At 43.0% G+C, this 6,004-nt stretch overlaps 1 pseudogene; it reads right to left on the bottom strand.

Moving 5' to 3' along the window:
* Nucleotides 1-1,550: 1,550 nt before the first annotated feature.
* Nucleotides 1,551-2,500, bottom strand: LOC139020408 (V-type proton ATPase 21 kDa proteolipid subunit c'' pseudogene; annotated as a pseudogene).
* Nucleotides 2,501-6,004: the final 3,504 nt, after the last annotated feature.

Raw genomic sequence — 6,004 nt, 5'->3', positions numbered from 1 at the left:
AGTAGTGATAAGATAGGTCAAAGGGAAAATTAAGAACTAAGAATTTAGGAAGAAATAAAGTAGGTCAAATAGAAAATAAGTTATTTTTTTTAAAAAGGTTGCTGTATTGATCTAACTCTGTGAGGACAGAAATAGGCACAGGGAAATGTGCAAGATGTGCAGCAAAATGAACCAAGTTACAGCTGGACCAAGGATGAAGAAACCCAGGGATGGAACTGGTGAGCAGGGTTTTCGTCAGAACAGCCAAGTCTTGATAAATTCACCAAGTGTTTCTTAATGCCAGATGACCAAAGTACTTCATTCTAAAGTAGGCACCACTTGTCCTGCTCTCTCTAGCTGAGTCTAAACTAAACTTATACTCATTACAATAGAACACAGTTAAAGCCTCAAATCAATACTTCTTTCTTGATCTCTTTCAAATACAGACTCAGAGCAGCCAGTTACCAGATGATTGATGAAAAAAAAAAAAGAATTATATAATACAGAAGAAAATAAGTTTTTGCTATTGCTTTCTTGGTGTCTCACTTAACGTATCATTGCATCATGAGCCACTCTAAGAAAATTAATGGCTTAAAACAATCAACCAATATTTAATGTTGCTCATGAGTCTATGGATTAATTTGGTGTTTCTGTGGATCTAAATAAGCTTGAGTGATCTCAGCTGGGCTTGCTCATGTGTCTATGATCAGCTTTCAACATGGGTAGAGACAGGTCTAGAGCCTTGTGTACATTTTTGACAGTGGCTGACTGTTGGCTAGTGCTACAAGGGTGACTGGGCCACATGAGCGGTAGCCCGCAGGCTGGCCCAGGTCGCTCATAGGACAGAGGCAGACTAAGAAGAGTGGATGTGTGCAAGGGTTCTGGATGGGGAGGCTCAGAACTAGAGCAATCTCATTTTTGCTACTTTAATTGCCCACAGAAAGTAACAAAGCTAGCTCAATTTCCAGAGGAGCAGCTAATAGAGTCCACTTCTTGATAGAAATTGCTGCAAAATCACCTGGCAAAGGGGTGGGAAGATAAATGACTGCTGTCTTTTTGCGAACCATCTATCATGCCTGGATTGAATTTCTTGACTCTCCAGTAAGTGCTCATAAAGATCATTCTGGCAAAACATCTCTATGTTGCACTAACAAAAACTTAGACTGAGCCAAATTATGCATCAACCAAATTATAAAATAACTGAATACATATCTTTATGTATACACTCAAATGTGAGTACATTAAGATTAAGTATAATTGAGGCAGACTATGCAGAGCTACATGCACAGTACTTGCAGTCTTACAGCTTCAATTGGTTTTCTTACTTTCCCACGCACTAGCTCTTACTTATTCTCTCTAATTCTCAATTTTCTACTCTAAACATGGTAATCATACTAGTACCTGTCATATGGGCTGCCATGAAGCAATACATAAGATAATGCCAGTGTGCTTTTAAGGCTAGTGAACGGGCTGAGGTGGTCAATATATATTGCCTATCATGATTATACCGAAAGATCATACTTTAATGGAATATGAGAGGAATTTTTTTTAATTTTTTTTTACCCAGACAAATACCACATTTATTTCACAAACACTGGGAAGACAGGTTGGGGGTGGAGGTGGGACGCAGGTGCAGAGCTGCACAGTCATCAGCAGCCCACTCCCCACACTGAGGATCCAGCCAGGCAGTGCCTCCAAGTCGACAGGCAGCGAGAAGTGAGTGCAGGGAGGGCCCAGAACACCGAGCCCTGTGAAAGGGGCGCAGCTCCAGCTGCCCCAGGAAAACCACAAATAAATAAGAGTGGGGCGCGGCCCCACACAGACCGTCTAGTCACCCATCTTCACTCTGGAGGTCTGGAGGATCGCGACGATGACCCCAAAGAGCCCCATGGCGCTGCCGAAGATCTCCACGATAAGAATCTTCACAAAGAGGCTGGGGTTCTGGGCATCAGCCAGGGCGGCCCCACTGCCCACGGTGCCCACGCAGACGCCACAGAAGAGGTTAGACAGGCCCACGGTGAGGCCGGCTCCAAACATGGAGTAGCCTGCATGATAGTTTCGGTGGCCAATGGCTTTGGTGTCAGTGGCACTGAAAGGCTCAGCCATGTTGCTAAGGACAATTGCCATGATGATGCCGTAGATAGCCACAGCCTCACAGAAGATGATGCTGACCAGGTTCTTGGTCTTGATCCGAGGGGCCTTCACCCCTCCCCCAATGATGGATGAGCCAGTAATATAGATGCCCCACGCCGCCCCAACCACAGACAAGGAGATAGCTAAGCCAATGCCCAGGTTTGACCACATGAAGGGGGAAGTCTCTGTCAAGAACCATGCCACATCAAAGCGGAAGCCCAAATCAAAAATGGTGTAGCAGATCCCCACGCCGATCATGCAGGCCCAGAAGGCCACGAAGACCCCAGCATAGAGGAGCGCTAGCCCAGTCATGGCGGCGGTGACGGCGGGGCACGGGTCGGTGGAGACAGAGCTGAAGCCGCGTCCCTGCGTCCACCGTCCGCCCCGCAGCCAGTCCGCCGCCCGCACCGTCACCTGACTCCTGAGAGGAATGTTTTATGGGCACTGATATAAGGTGCATTTTTTGCCTTATTGTAACTGTACTCACCTTAATAATTTGTGCATTGGGTAAGATAAAACTTCTCTAGATATTTCTAGAGTAGACATCACCAACAGCCAGGATTGCATGTTTTGCATGTACTGAACCCAAACTGATAAGGCCCGTCAACACTCTTTATTAATCCAGCCAAATTGCGAAGGTCCTGGAAAGAGCGAAGTTGTCCCTTGGAAATAATGTGATGGCTTTCCCATCTAGACTGGAGGTTATCCTAATTGTAAAGAAGAATGAGAATGTGTAGAATGCAGACCTTAAATCAAATCCCTTTGTGCCTTTGGACTATTTATCTGCTGGATATGAAGTGACTTCCCAACTCCACAGGTAAGAGCAGGTACATTGAGGGGGCTTGGATCCCATCTGCCCAGAGGCCAGTGACAGCAAGAACAGAAGGAAAGAAGGGAAGGAGAGGGGATCATTGAGGGTAATGAGAATGATAGTGTTTTCCAATTGTTCCCATATCATCTGTTATCCCAAGATAGGCATTCTGAAAAAAAAGAGGAAGCTCTAAATTTTTCTATCTCGATAAGTAAAATTCATTTATCTAACAATAGGATTGGAGGCTCTGTGATGTTAAGTGACTTGTCAATGAAACTATATCAAATCTGTGGCAGAACGAAGTTCCTACAAATCCACAGTTTCAATTTTAATCAGTATTAACAAAAAATAGAAAAAATCAGGGTTAAAAAACTTATTCTTTTATTTCCTTATCATTGCAAAACTTTGGATGACTGTCTCTATCTTACTGTATATCTGTATGCATGTATGTTTTTGTATGATGTGGGGTGTGCATGTGTGTGTATGTGTGTGTTTGAAAGAGAGACTTCTAACCATGTAATTGTGCAGTATTATTGAAAATGCATGAACACTAGTTCAACTGCAAACCAATAGGTGTTTGGTGGAATAAGATTTTTATACTTGTGGTTGAAACCATTTAAACTGCTTTTCCTTTTCTGAAAGATTTTTCAGAAATGGTGCTTATGTAGAAAACAATTTGTTAAAAGATGTACAAGACACACCTCTCTGTAACTGGTTTCCCCAGGAGCACCTTTTTATTTGTTGATGCCGCCGTGCCCAAGTAGAACTCACTTTGAGAAATGTTACATGACTTTAGAGAAGTCACTTCTGTCTTAGGGCCATTTTCTCCTTTACCAACGAGGGGGTTGAAATAGAAATCTCTAATGTCTTTCCCAGGTATGAAATGGTACCGTTAAGTAATGCCTAAAAGATACCATTACTTGAATTGGAGGCAATAATGAGTCAGTGCCAGATACAGAACAGGATGCTAAGTCTGTCCATTTGTGTGGTTCAGATTATCAATGCGAGGGAAGAGCAGGAAGGCTTTTGCTGTACGTTTAAGCTGTTAGGACAGACTGAGTCACTAAGCATAGGAGGAGGAGAACAGTTATTTTAAGGGGCTATCCCTTTGAATGGAGGTAAGGAGAAAGGGAAGATTTTAGTACCAGGATATTCTTGGGCCCCAGAGATCAAGCCCAACCTGTAGGAGCTACAACAGAAAGTGGGGCGGGGGGGGGGGGGGGGTTAGTCGGAATGATAGAGGTGGTGCCCAGGACTAGGGAGAGCTTAGAGTGCAGAGGGCCACTGTGACGACTGCAATCAGGAGCTGATCCCCACCAGAGTGTTTACTGTTCTCTCTGTATATCTGCTTTACATATTCTTTTGAATATTCATTTCCGTCCTCTACTGGGCAGGAAACATAGCCAGCAGCAGCTCCCAAGCCTTATGTTCTTCCTCTCACTACCTGAAAAGAACCGACTCTTTGTCCTCTCCTTTCAGCTCATATACTTCTGGGGAATGGCTCTGATTGGTCCATGTGGCTCAGGTAACTGGAGGAACTATCCGTGGCCAGAGGAGCAGAATCACCTAACACAGATATGACAGCTGATGCCTCTGATTCTCACAGAAGAGAAAAATCACCAGGAGCTGGGAAGTGACTCTGATGATCAGCATTAGTAATTTGAAGCGATGGCCAGAATTTTCCTAGGATATGTCCGGGCAGCTAGTGCGGATAAAGTAGAACAGGTCAGCTGAGTGCAGATTGGGTTTGATCTCTGGGGCTCAAGCATATCCTGATATTAAAATCTTCCCTTTCCCTCTACCTCAATTCAAAGGGGTAGCCCGTTAAAATAACCGTGCTTCTCCTCTTCCTCTGCTTAGGGTCCCATTCTGTAATTGGTTGCCGAAGTACTCCACTGGGTTCACTAGAAGGTCAAAGGTGTTCATGGCATTAAAAAACATTAAGGGCACCTGCTGTAGAATATGTGCTTATGTAAAGAGTATATTCAATAAAATATGAGGATTCCTAAATATATTAACTCTAGAGCAGTGGTTCCCAACCTGAGGCAATTTGATTTTTAAGGGGGGCAATTCAAGAATGAGTTATTAACAGTGAATTTTTTGCATTTCTTATGGTTCTAGGGGCCTCATATATAGTATATAAATATATATGGTGATATATTTAAGCATTTCAGTTCTCTGTTATATGTTCTGAAACTTTATTTGCTATTTTTTCATATCACTTCATTTTATTATTATTTTTTAACTATTTCTTAGTGATTTCTTCCTCAGTACTTCAACTGTCCTTTTGTTCTTTTGTTTTTCTCTTTCATGGATGCCATGTTCTTTGGAAGCCTGTTTAGACCAAGTGAATGACCTTTTAGGCTTCCTCCATGTGAATAGAAGTTCACTTTTTGAGTAATAAGAATTATATGTCATGGGGAGCATCAGAATTTTAGAGATGCTTAGGTGGGGCATGGCCACAAAACGATTGGGAATCACTGCTCTAGAGGTTATCCAACATAGCCAGTGGCAAGCAGTTGAGGCCGCATGTATACATTTTCTAAGTTGTATTATTCCACTATCGATTGAAAAGAAGGAAAAAAGGAAGAAAGAAAAACATTCTCTTTAACCTTGATGGGTCAAAAATTACAGAACTGAGCTTTGCCCCCAAACCAGAAGAGCAGGCAAATAGTTTCATAGTGGTGAAAGCATCTTGCTTATGGGGAGGTAAGTCTTGTCTCTCTCTGTTGAATATAATTAAAAGAGATGGGAGAGAAACATGAAGAGGCCCTGTATCTCCTCTCAAACATGCTGCAGTGATGGATCAAAGAGATGAGAACTGACACCTTCCATCTCTAGGACACCCAGAGTAGAAATACAGTCAATAAGACAGCATGTTCATTGATGTGCAAGGTGTCTTCTCCTATCAGAGGGAAAAAGATGAATCCTGACAGCACTCCCCTCATTAATTCCTCACCTCTTTCCACCACTGGCTGGAGGTGGAAGAAGCCTTTGGGTAAGTAAGACTTGAAGTTTGTATCCATGGGATGTTTGGGTGGAATTTTTATCTAGGTCTTTAAGCCAAGGGCTTTCGCATGT

This window comes from Myotis yumanensis, unplaced genomic scaffold (assembly GCF_028538775.1).
Source record: "Myotis yumanensis isolate MYYU_CA2020_CCGP unplaced genomic scaffold, mMyoYum1.0.hap1 SCAF_12, whole genome shotgun sequence".
NCBI classification, from domain to species: domain Eukaryota; kingdom Metazoa; phylum Chordata; class Mammalia; order Chiroptera; family Vespertilionidae; genus Myotis; species Myotis yumanensis.
The sequence above is the reverse complement of the archived record's forward strand: the minus strand, read 5'-3'. Positions and strand labels throughout refer to the sequence as shown.